The sequence below is a fragment of the Mustela lutreola genome, chromosome 1, assembly GCF_030435805.1.
Source record: "Mustela lutreola isolate mMusLut2 chromosome 1, mMusLut2.pri, whole genome shotgun sequence".
NCBI lineage: Eukaryota > Metazoa > Chordata > Mammalia > Carnivora > Mustelidae > Mustela > Mustela lutreola.
The window spans coordinates 22,763,456-22,780,640 of record NC_081290.1 but is presented as its reverse complement, the minus strand read 5'-3'; the positions used below and the strand labels follow the sequence as shown (position 1 = coordinate 22,780,640).

The 17,185-nt window shown below is 42.2% G+C and overlaps 1 long non-coding RNA gene across 1 annotated transcript in view; it reads left to right on the top strand.

The window, feature by feature from the left end:
* Positions 1-8,564: 8,564 nt before the first annotated feature.
* The window catches only part of LOC131823771 (uncharacterized), a 45,236-nt gene continuing 36,615 nt past the window's right edge, over positions 8,565-17,185 (top strand). The window contains exons 1-2 of the long non-coding RNA XR_009350662.1: positions 8,565-8,954; positions 9,083-9,157. This is a non-coding gene — a long non-coding RNA (uncharacterized LOC131823771). The remainder of the gene's footprint in view (positions 8,955-9,082; positions 9,158-17,185) is intronic.

Genomic DNA, 17,185 nt, shown 5'->3' with positions numbered 1-17,185 from the left:
AACCCTGAGCTGAGGACCACCCCCCTTGGCTCCATCTCTGCAGCCAGCTTCCCCACACTGATATCTGGGAGCTCTGCCACTCTCAGACACCCCTGGTCTTCTTGTAACCCAATTTTCCAAGCACTTATTTGAAATGGCACCTATATCCTACATTTTCAGTTTTTAGGATGATTTCCAAGTTTTCTTTTCCAAGTCATTGATTTGATACTCTGTTCATGGTCCAGTACTAACCTATTTCAACTAGATAACAGCTATATTAAATTGAAAGTACCCTATTATGTGCCCCTATCCAGATCAGCAAAAACTACAATAACTTACATTTTTTGGTGCTTGCATTAAAAACTATGCAATTGCTAATTTTTTTTTTTTTTTTACTATTTTTTAAACTTAAAACTGTTGCTTTCAATTGGCTTAACCTAAGATATTTAGATATTTTGCTAGGCACTATACAAATATTAACTCACTGAATCTACACAACAGCCTATCAGGTAAATATTATTGTGACCCCATTTTAAAGATGTTGGAACTGAAGCACAGAAAAGTTAAGTAATTTTCTCAAGATCACACACAGGTAGAAAGTGGCAGACTGTGATTTTAATTTAGGTATCCTGATGTCATAGTCTGTGCTCTTAATTACCATACTTTATACACTATACAAGAAGAGGGTAGGGTAGAGGAAGAAGCTGTCAGTGAGCAGTGTTTGGCAAGGGTGTGAGAAAAACCCATGCACTCTTCCTAAATATATAAGTTGCTACATGTTTTCTACAAAATAATTTATTAATGTGCATCCACATTTTTTTAAAGATTTTATTTATTTATTTGGCAGACAGAGATCACAAGTAGGCTGAGAGGCAGGCAGAGAGAAAGAGAGGAGGAAGCAGGCTCCCTGCTGAGCAGAGAGCCTGATGTGGGGCTCGATCCCAGGACCCTGGGATCATGATCTGAGCCAAAGGCAGAGGCTTTAACCCACTGAGCCACCCAGGTGCCCCATGCATCCACATTTTAAACATACCTTTCTTTTGACAGCAACTCAACTTCTAAGAATTTATCCTAATGATCTCAGAGTTCAGAAATGTAGAAGAGTGTCTATTAGAATATTCACCATTGTGGTGTCTATAACAATAAAACACTGGAAGTGACCTAAATGTCTATCAAGAGGGTATTACTTAAATAAACTATACTACTTCTATATGGTGCAGCCAACAAACAGGATCATGGCTACCTAAACTCTCTGACACGAAAGACTTTCGGGTCCATTATGAAACCAGGATAATGCCTTTCTAGTTATAGGGCTGGCCTTATATGGAGGTAAATTTGGTGCTTGCCTCTTAATGACATTTGAGACACCGAGAAGCTCCCTGCCCACTTTCGCTCCAAAATACCTTTCCCACTCATACCTGATACTCTCCTACACAGCCCTTTAGGTTGATCCTTGCTCCTGTGCTCTCCGCTGCAGTGATACCCTGGGAAGCTATAACAAACTATCTTTATCTCCTTATGATAAAGGTATTGGATGCTTTCCTTTCACAAGGGTTGAATGTGGTAGCATGAGAACATTAAGTACTTCAGTAAGATTCTAAAACATAGAAACAAATACAGGCAGAAGGTAGGAAAGAAGCTGAAGTTTATTGAGCATCTCCTGAGGACAATGAACCCAGTCTCTTATGTGGATGAGATTCCAAAATAACCATGTCAAGCAGAAGTTGCATATGATCAAAATGAAACTCCTTAAGTCACTCAGAAAATACTGTATATAGCGAGTCATCTATATATTTCATTAGTGTGAAACATACATCTTGCATATATGATAAGCATTACATATAAAAATATTTCAGGATATTTTATTATGTAAAAGAAAGAAACATAAGGGTGCCTGGGTGGCTCAGTGGGTTAAGCATCTGACCTCATCTCAGGTCATGATTTCAGGGTCCTGGGATCAAGCCCCATGTGAGGATCTTCACTCAGCTGGGAGTCTGCTTGTCCCTCTGCTCCTTCCCCAACTCATACTCTCTCTGTCAAATAAATAAGAGAGAGAGAGAGAAATCTATAAAATGTATAAAGAGCAAGTGTTGAATTTACATAAGTTACTTGTGTATGTGATAAGTTCCTACTGTATGTAATTTAATACTTTCAACAACACTGAAAGTTGATTGCTATTAGCTTCATTTTGTAGAAAAGTAACTGGAGCTCAGAAATGTTAACTGATTTTCCCGAAGTCACACAGCTAGTAAGTGCCAGACACAGGACTTGAACACAGGTTTTCTAACTCCAAGGTCAATTTTATCCACCTCATCACAGTGTCATTCTTCTTGACCCCTGCTTCAACAAGGGTCAGGAACTCCCTCAACTTATGAACTTCATGGTTTTGCCCTAAACTGGCTCTGGCCTTGACCATATGAATGGTAGTGTGATTACTGGATCATTTGGTAGTTCTGTTAATTTTTTGAGGAACATCTATACTATTTTCACAGTGGCTACACCAGTTTGCATTCCCACCATCCCCACCAACAGTGCGTGAGGAATCCTTTTTCTCCACATCCTCTTGTTCCTTGTCTTTGATTTGAACCATTCTGACAGGTGTGAGGGGGTGTTTCATTGTGGCTTTGATTTGCATTTCCTTGCTAGTCAGTGATGTTGAGCATCTTTTCATGTGTCTGTTGGCCGTATGTGTGGCTTCTGTGGATAAATACCTGTTCATGTTTTTATCCATTTTTAATTGGATTATTTGGGGGGTTTATGTTGAGTTGTATATGTTCTCTATATATTTTGGATACTAACTCTTTATCAAATATGTCATTTGCAAATATCTTCTCCCATTCAGATTGTCATTGAATTTTGTTGATTATTTCCTTTGCTGTGTGGGAGCTTTTTCTTTTGGTGTAGTCCTAATAGTCTATTTTTGCTTTTGTTTCACTTGCTTCACCTCAGGAGACATAACTAGAAAAGTGTTGCTACAGCCGGTGTCTGAGAAATTATAGCTCTCTTCTAGGATTTTTATGGTTTCAAGGCTCACATTTAGGTCTTTAATCTATTTTTAGTTTACTTTTGTGTATTGTGTGAGAAAGAGGTCCAGTTTCATTCTTTCGAATGTAGTCATCCAGGTTTCCCAACACCATTTGTTCAGGAGACTTTTTTTCTTTGCATATTCTTGAGTCCTTTGTTGAAAATTAATTGAGCATATAATCGTCAGCTTTATTTCTCAACTCTATTCTGTTGATCTATGTGTCTATTTTCATGCCAGTACCAGACTGTGATACCTCCAGTTTTGTTCTTTTTCAAGATTGCTTTGGCTCTTTGGGGTCAAATTTCAAGATTATTTGTTCTAGTTCTGTGAAAAATGCTGGTGGTATTTTGATAAGAATTGCTTTAAATGTGTAGACTTCTTTGGGTAGTATAGATATCTTAACATTATTTTTTTTCTTCCAATCCATGAGCATGGAATATCTTCCCATTTCTTTGTTGTCTTCAGTTTCTTTCATCAGTGTTTTAGTTTTCAGAATACAAGTCTTTCATCTCCCTGGTTAAGTTTATTCCTAGGTATTTTATTATTTTGGTGCAGTTGTAAATAGGACTATTTTCTTCATTTCTCTTTCTGCTGTTTTGTTATTAGTGTATAGAAACACAACGAATTTCTGCACATTGATTTTGTATCCTGTAACCTTACTGAATTCATTTATCTCTTCTAGGGTTTTTTTCTGGTGAAGTCTTTAGGGTCTTCTATATGTAGTATCATGTCATCTGCAAATAATTAAAGTTTTACTTCTTCCTTACCAATTTGGATGCCTTTTATTTCTTTTTGTTACCTGATTGCTCTGCTTAGGACTTCCAGTGCTATGTTAAATAAAAGTGGTGAGAGTGGAAATCCTAGCCTTGTTCCTATCTCGGGGGTAAAGTTCTCAGTTTTTCCCCATTGACTGTGGGGTTAGCTGTGGGTTTTTCAAAAAAGACCTTTATGATGTCGGGTATGTTCCCTCTAAACCTACTTTGTTGAGGGTTTTTATCATGAATGGATGTTGTAACTTGTCAAATGCTTTTCCTGTATGTACTGAAATGATCATATGTTGGTTTTTTTTTAAGATTTTATTTATTTCACAGAGAGAGAGAGATCACAAGTAGGCAGAGAGACAGGCAGAGAGAGAGAGGAGGAAGCAGGCTCCCTGCTGAGCAGAGAGCCCGATGCAGGGCTCGATCCCAGGACCTTGGGATCATGACCTGAGCCGAAGGCAGAGGCTTTAACCCACTGAGCCACCCAGGTGCCCTATCATATGGTTTTTTATCCTTTCTTTTATTGATGTGATGTATCACATTGATTGATTTACGAATAAATTCCACTTAATCATGGTGAATGATTTTTTTAATGTGTTTTGGGGTTTGATGTGCTAATATTTTGTTGAGGGCTTCTACATCTACGTCATTGGAAATATTAGCTTGTAGTTCTCCTTTTTTGTAGTATCTTTATCTCGTTTTGATATCAGTGTAAAGCTGGCCTCATGATTGAATTTGGAAGTTTTCCTTCTCTTCTATTTTTGGGGATAGTTTGAGAAGGTATTAACTCTTCTTTGAATGTTTGGTAGAGTTCACCAGTGAGGCCACCCGGCCCTGGACTTTTGTTTCTTGGGAGTTTTTTGATCACTGATTCAATGTCATGTACTTTTTTTCATGCATATTATACGTCAATTTAAAAAGTTTTCAAAGTATATGTAGCATGCTACGATTTATGTACCAAACATCTCTGGAAATAGTAAGAAACAAATTTCCTCTCTATTTCCTATGAACAAGTAAACTGTATAGTAGAGAGAGAGACTGGGTGACTAGGGGATAGAATTGGAAGGGAATTTTCACATTAGACCCCCTCACACTTTTTTTTTTAAAGATTTTATTTATTTATCAGAGAGGGGGGGGTAGAGAGCGAGCACAGGCATACAGAATGGCAGGCAGAGGCAGAGGGAGAAGCAGGCTCCCTGCTGAGCAAGGAGCCTGATGTGGGACTCGATCCCAGGACGCTGGGATCATGACCTGAGCCGAAGGCAGCTGCTTAACCAACTGAGCCACCCAGGCGTCCCCCCCTCACACTTTTGAGTCCTTTTAATTTATTCAAAAAATTCTTTTCTGATAGTTTTTTAAATTATTTTTAAGAGTAAATTTACACTGGGCCTGCTGCCCAGTGCAATTATGTTTTTATAAAGACAATGTTTTATTTGGGAATTATCTAGAGCACTCAAAAGTGCATCACTGTAAGCTGTGGCTTTATTTAAAAATTGCTGCACTCTGAGGTAACTTGTTCTCCTGGTGAAGAATATACAACAATATAAATTGTCAACATAAAAGAGATTTTCACAGCAGAGTTTTGAGCCTCTTGAAATTGAGGGAGGAATGGTTTGGAAAGCACCAACTGTTTCAAAAAACTGGAATGCAATAGGGATTCCATGTGTAATGGAATTTTACCTTACGTCCTCTAAAAAGAAAAGCTTGTCCTGCTCTCCGTATGCGTTTGAATCCATTAGAAACTCTGGTAGATAAGTTCTATACACTTTGTGTACACACACCTGTGTATCTGTGTTATTCCCAATTTGAGTCTGAGATCCTTCCAACAGCAAGATTTTTACCTGTCATATGAGTAGGTGGGGGTGAGCCGTCCGAAGTCTCTATGACTTCCAGGCAGGGCTGAGGAACCTTTGGGAGAGCACTCTTTCTAAAGGAAGAAGAACCCCATGGAACAAGCTTGTGCAGAGGAGAGATGTGTTCTCGAGTTTGGTGGCGGCTACTTGGCTTAGTTTCTCAGCCCAGGATCCCCATTCATTCGTGCCTTAGTCCTATGGTGGGAGACAACCAAAAGCGCTTTCAGTGACAGAACACCCACCTCATTTAAAAAACAAAACAAAAAACCACTGTGGGATAGCAGGAGACTATAAGTGACACTGTTTGTATTTGTTTCCTGAGACTGCTACAAAAAATTACCTCAAACTGGGTGGCTTAACATAACAGAAAGTTATTGTCTCACAGTTCCGGGAGGCCAGAAGTCTGAAATCAAGTTCTCATCAGGATGGCACTCCCGCCAGAGGCCCAAGGAGACCATCCATCCCTTGTCTCTTCCATCTTCTGACGGCTGCCCTGAAATTTCTGGGCTTGTGGCCACATCATCCAAAATCTCTGTCTTCATGTTTCTTATCTGTGTGTCTGGGACTTCTCTGTATGTCTATCTTTTAAGGGTACAAATGATTGTATTTAGGGGCACCTGGATGGCTCAGATCATGATCTTGGGGTCCTGAGATTGAGCCCCGTGTGGGGCTCGCTGCTCAGTAGGGAGTCTGCTTCTCCGTTGCCCTCTGTCCCTCCCCCCACTTGTGCAAGCTCTCTCTCTCTCTCTCAAAGAAATAAATAAAATATTTAAAGCAAACAAACAAAAAACCCCAAACCCCCCAAATAATAGTATTTGGGGCTCCCTAGGATAGTGGAAGATGAGCACTTCCTCTCAAAATTTTTAACTTAATCATATCTATAAAGACTTTTATTCTTGGGGTGCCTGGATGGCTCAGTTGGAAGAACATGTGACTATTGATCTCAGGGCTGAGTTCAAGCACTATGTATGGTGTAGAGAGTACTTTTAAAAAATAAAATCTAAAAAAATAAAATAAAATAGCGGCACCTGGGTGGCTCAGTCATTAATCCTCTGCCTTGGTTCAGGTCATGACCCCGGGGTCCAGGGATCGAGCCCTGTCTTGGGCTCCTTGCTCGTGGGGAAGCTGCATCTTCCTCTCCTGCTCCCCCACCTGTGTTCCTTCTTTCACTGTACCTCTCTCTGTCAGTAAAATAAAAACTTTAAAAAATAAAAAATAAAATAAAAATAAATATCTTTTTTTTCTCTCAATAAGGTAACATTCACAAATACCATTCCTTCCACAGGCATTTTTTTTGGCCGGGGGGGATGCCTACCACAGGACTGTCACATGCTAATAATGAAGCAAAATCTTAAGAGGGTGTGGGGGACAAGTGCTCTCCCCTGCTGTACCTTTACTTCAGCAGCACACAGTAACTGTCCAGGACCCGGGCGGCAGAGGTCAGGGATATAATACTGTGATTGAACTGAATCAATCATAAGGGCCCAAGAGAAACTCCCTAGGGCTGGCCAGAACGTTTTAAGATCACAAGCATGGCGGACTTTGCAGGGAGCTGGGATCCCGCATTCGCAGGACGGGGCAGAAACATCCGGTGACTGCATTAAGTGAACAACTTTGTATCCAAGACCAGAACACAGGGTCCGCAGCTGACTTGGAGGAAGTAAGGAAGAGATTCTTGCCACCTCCAGTTGTAGCCGTGAATCAGACAGGTCCGCCCATTCCAGGGGACCCAACTCCTGCCCCTTGACAGATAGCCAGCTTGGTGCTTGTCAAGTTTTCACCGCTCAGTCCAAGGCGGCTCTGCCCCTCAGGTTGTTCTGGGTCTCTATCTCTGCTCCGGGCCCAGCCTGGGGCCAGTTTTCAAAGGTCATGCCTGGTGTGTCTCAAACAAGCTTGGGCTCCATCGGAGGTGAATGACCAAAGACCCAGAAGGTATACTAAGTCAGAGGCAGAATCCTGTCAGTTTTGGGGCTTGTACCCCAGGTACAGACTAAGACGTCTGTTCAGGGTACAGCAGTTCCCTTGGACCAAGGCCTTCCAGGCAGCACCAGCGTATCAAGCTCTCTAAGAGCTACGTGCAGGGAAAGGCATGCAGGTAGGGCTGAACAGGGCTTCAGTGCTGTCAAGTGCCTGGCTGAGTACCTTCGGGCAAGGCCTGAGATCTCTAAGCAGAACCTGGGCTTTGTTTCATTTCATTTCATTCTGTTTTGTCTTTAAGAAAGTACAAGTACAAATGATGTTACTGTCTTTTTCCCTGCTGACCTGCCTTACTGATCTGCTACTTTTTTTTTTTTTTTAAGATTTTATTTATTTATTTATAGACAGAGATCACAAGTAGGCAGAGAGGCAGGTAGAGAGAGAGGAAGGGAAGCAGGCTCCCTGCTGAGCAGAAAGCCCGATACGGGACTCGATCCCAGGACCCTGAGATCATGACCTGAGCCGAAGGCAGCGGCTTTAACCCACTGAGCCAACCAGGCACCCCCCCACCCCATCTGCTACTTGTAGAAACCAATTCGCCACTTCAAACACTCAAGTAGTCGAGGAATGTCCTGCCTCCCTGAAAGAACTTCTCCTTCAGTGTGTCAGGGTGAGGCCCCTGCTCAGGCCATCCAAGGCAGGACAGAAGGCAGGCCGGCCTCTCTGGAGCCTTCATTTGGCGCTGAAGTTGGGGGAAGGGGAGCTTTACGGTGGAAGGCCAGGGCGGAGGGTCAGGGAACGCACTGCCAGAGCTAGATGTTCTCTGATAAGATAGAGAGGGAGTGCATTGGCTGCGAAGAACTGGGTTTTACTTGCTGGGAGCCTGTTCAGCAATTCAATTCATGGGCTGAACCCAAGTGCTTCCTTTAAAAAAAAATATGGTTGTTTGTTTTGGGCTCCAGCTTCCTGCAGTATCAGTTTCTGTCAGACCAGTTTGTTAAAAAAGCACTTTGAGTAAATAGCAGAGGCCAGGCTGAAACTAAAATAGGGAGACTTAAAAAAATGTTTTGTTTTTTTAATAAGTCGAATTTAATGCCCTCTCAGGGTTAAACAAAATTCTCTTCAGGATAAAGACTGCCCATTTGCTGAGAGGGAGTTTCGGAGCTGGGGAGGGAGGGAGTTGGAGACCGGACCCTGAGGTATTATTGGAGGCATTAGATTGCATCAAGGAGTTTTGCACAAGAGAGAAAATAGAGGAGTTGACCTTTTGTTGTATACTAGCTATGTTCCTGAAAAATTACGTGAAAAATTTCCAAACTGATTCCCACTCACAATGCAACAGGCAAGGTCACTGAAAAATCTCTCCCAGAAGTTTTATAAAAGGCGGTCCCTGCAGGGTTGGGAGTCCGACGGACTAAGGTGAGGCAAGTGAGAAGATGCCAAACCCTCAGAATCAAGATGAATAATAATGCAGTATTTTACCAAATCAATTAATGCAAAAAAAAAAAAAAAAAAGTCCATGATGAACAAATTCTCATTTTTTACAGAAAGGAAGGATTGGTCCCTGCCTTGATCTTCTCTGAGGTACCAAGCACTTATATCTGCAAGTGCATCAAGTGGAGGTAAGGCCACTTCTCTGGGTGGGAGATGAAGAGAAATTTGTAGGGAACAGCCCCCATGGTGTCCTCATCTCTGCCTGCTTTACTCAAAATTACCCCACCCCTTGGTCTGCATAGAACCACCTTAATGACTGCTCAGGTATCCAGGGACTGCCTAGAAGTTCTTAATCCATGTTCTTAATATCCTTATCAGTGTTGTCTGGGTTGATTTGAAAACCTCCCTGAGATGGACTTTCAAATGATGTTTATGGTCCCTCACAAATAGACCTATGGGCCGGATGACTGTGTTGGTGACCCTCACATCCTCGAAGCCACCAGAAATAGAGTAAAATTGTTTTCATCAAACCTACATGTGGGACACTGTGTGTCGACCCATGTGGGGACCGAGGAGTATAGCAGCAGAAAGAAAATGGGAGATTCAATCCATTTGGACCCTGTGTGTGAGCCTGGATTAACATTCTCAAGGAGAACCACTGACAAACTTCCTTCCTTCCTTGGTTCTTTTTCCCCAGTGGGTAGGAAGTGCCCCTCTCCCGGCAGACAGTGCTCCCTGGGGTAGCAGCTGGCCATGATGCACAGAGGAGTGCTCGCTGCGTGTTTTCCACTCTATCCCACCAGATCTGCTTTTGGTCCCACTCTGGGCTTTAAGGACATGATCTTGAGGAACTGTATCAACAAGGATCTCTGGTGCCATGACTTGAGTTGGGTTAGGAAACCGGGAGGCAACAGCAGAAGATTAAAAGTGGGAAAAGAGAGCAGTTGAGGCACGACGTCCCCTGGGTCCCTCCTGCTGGGCTTCAGACTGACCGTGTTCCTCTGCTAAAGGCCCAGGCTGGCCAGTCAGTCAGTTCCTCCTCTTTCTCTGTCCGACCTTTGTAACCACTTCCTTCCCCAGTTTCTTTAGACCTACAGGTAAAGTTCTATGCGCATGCGTCGTGGTCCTCAGCATCACTTACTGGTTTCCCTTAACCCTACCAACGCCTTTAAAAATAGTCTTTTATTAAATCCACTTCCGTTGTTCTTCACTGGTGTGGCGTCTGTCTGTTGCAGGACCTGGACCGATTTAAGTGATAGGAGCCTCTCCCTCAGCAGAGGTGATGCGTGGTCCAGTCCTTGGCTCTGGCAATTGCCTTTCCATTTGGAAAATAGAGCAGCCCTGCCTGGTTTTTCCTGACCTTGGGTCCTGTGCTCAGTTAAGTGCACCTGTAATTGAGTGAGCTGCAGGAAGTTTTAAAAATGGGCAATCCCCCCCCCCCCCGCCAAAAAAAAGGGCAACCCCCATTAGCTTCTCTGCCTCTTTGGATTTAAAATATTTGTTCAAGAGGCTCCTGGGTGGCTCAGTGGGTTAAGCCTCTGCCTTCGGCTCAGGTCATGATCCCAGGGTCCTGGGATCGAGTCCTGCAATGGGCTCTCTGCTTGGCCAGGAGCCTGCTTCCCTTTCTCTCTCCGCCAGCCTCTGCCTGCTTGTGATCTCTGTCTGTCAAATAAGTAAATAAATAAATCTTAAATAAAATAAAATATTTGTTCAAGAACAAGAAATTTGACCTCTCGCCCTAAGATATCCAATCACACTGAGAAAGAGAAGCCCCTAGTCAGCGAAGTAAATGCAGCTTGAGCAATTTGATTACCATTAAGCTTTCAGCCACGTTTTAAAACACTGAGAAGAGCAGAGATTTCAGGCCCCAAGCAAGGCACTCTCTACCTCTGCAGTTCAGAAGATGACAGCAGATGACAAAAGATTAGAGGTACTATCTTCCTTCACCTATCTCTTAAACTTGGTCTCTCATACCTAGCTAGTGTCTCTTGGAATATGCTCAACACTCTTACTATGGACTCCCTCTCCTGCTGGTTGAGGAATCTCTACCATCAACTTTTTATACTGGGTGCATTAAAAAAAAAATTTGTGAGTGGCAAGTTTGACATGCACAGGGACTGTGGGCACCGGGCAGCCCTGGAGAGCAGTGGAGTCAGGGTGGCAGGTGCAAGCCGGGTATGTGGTCTCTGGCCAGTCAGTGCAGCTTCATCTGCATTAGCTCAACGTGGGGGATGGTGGGTCTTCCAAAGAAGGAAGCAAGGAGAGATTCCGACCTCCTTGGAGAGAGAGGGTCGCTTCTTAGGTTGCAGCTGGTAAAGAGCTTGTGTGTGTGTAAATTCAAGCTACACTAGATTTTTGCACTTTACTGTATGTAGAATATACCTTAATTTCTTTTTTTTCAAAAGGGTCCTATGAGATTAAGCTACCTGATCCTGATACTCTACATAAACAAATTTTCCCTTCTACTCCTAGATCTGCCGTGGATCTCCCTTCCATATTGCTGACCATTGCCTAAAACTCTAATATGTAATCCACTTGATATAATTTTTAAAATATAGTTATGGATTCATAGGAAATCACAAAAAAACTGTATAGGGAAGTCCCGTGCACCCTTCCCCCTACGTTCCCCAATGTTAGCATCTTGCATAACTCTAAGATAATATCAAAACAATGAAATTTATATTGGTACAAGCCACAAAGCTCATTTAGATTTTATCAGTTATACATGCATTCTTGTGTTTTGTGTGTGTGTTTGTGTCTATGTACGTGTGTGTGTGTGGTTCTGTGCAATTTTATTACATGTAACCACCATTACAATCAAGATACAGAACTGTTCTACCACAACACGTGATAGGATTTAATAGGAGAAAAAATAATATTTATAGTGCTTTTCCATTTCCCTCAAATGAGAATGGTCCCCTAGCTTGTTTCCTGTTCTGTAATATACTGAGAGGAGTGATGACTAGGGAAATCAGAGACACCTTGTTTCCCCTGATGACTGTTATTGATCCAGGAGTGGCTGTGCAACCTAACTGGGTATTTGGCCCAATTAAATGGAGCAGAGGATGAAGAGTTGAGTCCATGTTTGGGAGAGACATTTTCTCTTCCTTTCTCCCTGTGTCTCCCTCATACCCCTCTCTAAGGTAAGCCAGGAGAGCCTCAAAGAGGAAGCACTGCAGTGTAGTTCTGATGATCCTGGCAGGTAACTTACAACCCTATGGAAAAACAGCAGAGTGGAGGGGTGGAAAGAGCCTAAGTGCTTGAGGATATCATTGAGAAACTGATCCACACCATTACTGGAGCCCATCCTAACTCTAAACTAACCCTCCAGGGACACAGTAAGATCTCTTACTGTTTTAGTCAGTTTAAGTGAGGATGTTCTGTATACTGAAACTACAAATGTTATTAAAAGAAATTAAAGATTTAAATAAATGAGAAGACATCTATGGTTATGGATCAGGACACTTAATATTGTTAAGATGGCAATATTCCCCCAAATTGATCTACAGATTCCACACATTCCCTATCAGAATCCTGGCTCTCTTCTTGCAGAAATTGGTAAGTTGATCCTAAAGATGCATATGGAAATTCAAGGGACTCAAAGAAGCTAAACAACCTTGAAAAGAACAAGTTAGAAGACTTGCTGATTTTAAAAACTTGCTACCCTTTCTAGATATGTCTTCTGAGGCAAGGGAAACAAAAACAAAATAAATTATTGGGACTTCACCAAAATAAAAAATTCCTGCACAGCAACGGAAACAATCAACAAAACCAAAAGGCAACCTTGGGAGAAGATATTTGCAAATGACATACCTAATAAAGAATTAAAATCCACAATTATAAGGAACTTATCAAACTCAAAACCCAAAAAATGAACAATCCAGTTTAAAAATGAGCAGAAGGCATGAATAGGCATTTTTCTAAGGACATACAGATGGCCAATAGACACATAAAAAGATGGTCAACATCACTGATAATCAGGGAAATACAAATCAAAACTACAATGAGATATCATCTCACACCTGTCAGAATGACTAAAATCAACAACTTAAGAAACAATAGATGCTGGCAAGGATATGGAGAAAGGGGAACCCTCTTGCACTGTTGATGAGAATGCAAACTGGTTCAACCACTGTGGAAAACAGTATGGTGTTTCCTCAGAAAGTTAAAAATGAAACTATCCTAAGATCCAGCAATTGCACCACTAGGTATTTACCCAAAGAACACAAAAATACTAATTCAAAGGAACACATGCACCCTGATGTTTATAGCAACCTTATCTACAATAGCCAAATTATGATAATGGTCCAAGTGTCCACTGACTGAAGAATGGATAAGGAAGATGTGGTATACAGACACACATAAGTGCGCACGCATGCACGCACACACACACACATTCACACAATGGAATATTACTCAGCTATAGAAAAGAATGAAATCTGGCCGTTTGCAACAATGTAGATGGAGCTAGAGAGCATTATGCTAAGCAAAATAAGTTAGTCAGAGAAAGACAAATACCATATAATTTCACTCATATGTGGAATTTAGGAAACAAAACAAATGATCAAAGGGAGGAAAAAAAAGAGAGGCAAACCAAGAAACAGACAATCTTAACTACAAAGAACAAACTGATGATTAGCAGAAGGGAGGTGGGTGGGTGGGGGATGGGTGAAATAAGTGATGGGGATTAAAGAGTACACTTGTTGTGATGAGCACTGGGTGTTGTATGGAAGTGTTGAATCAGTAATATTGTACACCTGAAAATAATATTACACTGTATGTTAACTAACTGGAATTTAAATTTAAAACTTAAAAAAAAACCCTACTACAAAGCTTCAGTAATCTAGACAGTGCAATACTAACATAAGGATTGATATATAGGTTGATGAAATTGAATTGAGAATCCAGCAAAAAACACTTACACTTACGGTCAATTGATTTTCAACAACGGTCCTGAGATAATTCAATGGTAATAAGATTCACCAGATCAGGCTGGGACAAACTGATATCCACATGCTAAAGAATTAAGTTGAGTGCCAACACCATACCATATAAAATATTAATCCACGATTGGTCAAAGACCTGAATGTAAGAGCTAAAATTTTAAAACTTTTAGAAGAAAACTGGTATGTATCTTCATGACCTTGGATTTGGCAATGGTTTCTTATATATACACCAAAAACACAAATGACAAGAAAGAAAAATAAATACATTGGACTTCATCAAAATTAAAAACTTTTGCCTCCTGTTGAGCCAGTTCCATTCCTGCAAGCTTTGCTATCGCTGATATGGAACACGACTTCCTGGCTATCAAGCCAGTCTACATGCAGAGCCCTGGGGTTCACCCTGCCATACTCAGTACATTAAAACTTCCTGTCTGTGGTGGGAGACAAAAAACAAAAAGCAAAAACAAACCAACTTCCTATCTGGAAATGTACTACCTGGGTCCTCTACTGGAATGAAAGACTTAGTCTCCCAGCTGCTGGAAATGTGGTGAGAAGACTGCTCAACCGTCAGCCCTCTCTGCAGACTGCCTTTGATCATAAAATTGCCTTGCCCAAAGTCAACTTCTTTTAGGGATAGTTCACATTCTTCAAGGACTCATCAACACAGGAGTGTAAAGACCCAACCCCTCACTACAACTTGGGTCAGCTCTGCAGAGCCATTCTGGATCCAGATCTCTGTGAGGGAAGGGTTTGAAGCCTTTTGCTGGGTCTACATAACAACTGAACTTCTCCCTTTATTCAATCCTGCTTTCTTTCCTTTCCTTTACCAGGGGCTGGGACCCACTACAAAACATCAAGGACATAGAGGGGTAGATAGCTGAGGCCTTTAGATCCCAGAGTCAGTGGGACCAAGCTTGTCCTTATAGGATTTTTCTCTTTCAGTATTCCACCAGTGTGAGCTGCATACACACTGTCCTTTACCAGGGAATACATAAATGAAACCAAGAACATTAACACCCACACCAGAAAGGCAACATTCCTCTTTCAACAGCTCTTTCCATCTAGAACCTTATTATCAGGGAAGGGAACACTTTCTTTATTCTTTAGAAGAGAACTCTTTCCTCCTCTGTAAAGGGCAATAAATAAACTCTTCAAGCAGTTGTACCTTCAATGCATTAGTATATGTGACGACATTTAGAGCAGGGCCCAGCCTGTGGTAGGAACTATGCTTACCAAAATAAGAAATCAGAGTGTTTGTGAATAGCAGCTTCCTTTGTTATCCCAGAAGGACTCCCAGACCTAATGGTAAAGTTCTGCCCATTTCCTCTGGGGGAGGAGAGTTGCCAGTTCTTTCATCGTCTTTTGAGATACTCACCTGCATGCTTGGGAGAGGCTGTCTCCCACAAATGTGTCAGAACACTCTCTGTGCTCTATGATAATGCGTACTGCGTTCCTCCGTGATGGGACCTGTTGCAACACCATCACAGAGGTATGTGTCTTGTGATTCCTGAAAGGGGTGGATTACAGTACATGGTGTCTCTTGGGCTTATTTGTCCATGAAATCCGCCCTCTCCCTTTGATGTTGAGTCATACCTGGGAACTATTTCTTATCTACTGACCACATTCTTTGGAAACTCTGATCTCTTTAAGGTGACTATTTTAATTTAGGAGAATATTTTTTCCCAAATAATAGCAGGCTAGAAGTTAAACAGTTTTTGGCCATGACTCTAATAGTCATGACTACTCTTTATTGAGCACCTACTAGGTGCTAAGTATTTTCCTGAGAGATTTACAAGCATCACTTCATTTTATTAACAGCCCTTATAAAGATGGCCATTTTATTTATTTTTTAAGACATTCATTTATTTGCCAGAGAGAAAGAGAGAGAGAGAGAGCACAAGCAGGTGGAGCGGCAGGCAGGAGGAGCAGCAGAGTCCCCACTGAGCATGAAGCCCAGGGCAGGACTTGATCCCAGGACCCTGGGACCATGACCTGAGCCTAAGGTGGACGCTTAACTGACTGAGCCACCCAGCCATCCCAAGATGGCCAATTTATAGATAAGGAAACTGAAGAACAAAAAGATTAAATAGCTTACAGAGATCACACAACAAGTAGTAGATGCAAATCCAAGTCTGTCTGACTTGAAACCCCATAAGTTTCTATTTCTGGCTTGAACATAGTAGCATTTCTTTTCTCTTCCTTGAAATCAGCCAAAGGCAACAAAAAGATGGAAAAACAAAGACACAAATTCCTTTTTCCTAGAAAGTAGGAGATAACGAAAGCCCCAGGTCTCACTTTGTTGGAAGGACTGCCCAAAGCAGTAAAGATTAAGAAAGGCGGCATGTGGGAGCATGCAGAGATAAAAACCTACAGCAAGGGAACACTGTGGCTGTGTATCTCAGAGAGAGCTGGGTGCAACTCTTGAAATCGAGGGGCAAAACCTAACTCCCTGGGGCGCCTGGGTGGCTCAATGGGTTAAAGCCTTTGCCTTCAGCTCGGGTCATGATCCCAGAGTCCTGGGATCGAGCCCCGCATCGGGCTCTCTGCTCGGCAGGGAGCCTGCTTCCTCCTCTCTCTCTCTCTCTGCCTGCCCCTCTGCCTACTTGTGATCTCTGTCTGTCAAATAAATGAATGAAAGTCTTTTTTTTTTTAAAGATTTTATTTATTTATTTGACAGAGAAAGATCACAAGTAGGCAGAGAGGTAGGCAGAGAGAGAGAGAGGAGGAAGCAGACTCCCTGCTGAGCAGAAAGCCCGATACGGGACTCGATCCCAGGACCCTGAGATCATGACCTGAGCCGAAGGCAGCGGCTTAACCCACTGAGCCACCCAGGCGCCCCTGAATGAAAGTCTTAAAAAAAACAAAAAAACAAAACAAAAAAAAACACCTAACTCCCCTTATTCACAGTACTGGGGCAAGAGTGCACTCACTGGCACCAAGAGTTTCCCTGGACCTTGTTTGGTATTAAAAGACAGAGAGGAGTCTTCCGAGGAACCAGAAACTAGCCATGTTTGCAAGAAACTGTGTGTCTGCAGTAGCACAAAATTCTTTGGATTGTAAGAACTTCACAGCTGCTTACCTTCATTGCTTAGGGAGAAGCAAAACTCAACAAACTCACTTAAAACCCCAAATCAGGGGCCCCTGGGTGGGGCAGTCAGTTAAACATCTGACTCTTGGTTTTAGATCAGGTCCTGATCTCAGGGTCGTGAGACTGGGGTCAGCACTCAGCAAGGAGTCTGCTTAAGACTCTCTTTCCCTCTGCCCCTCCCC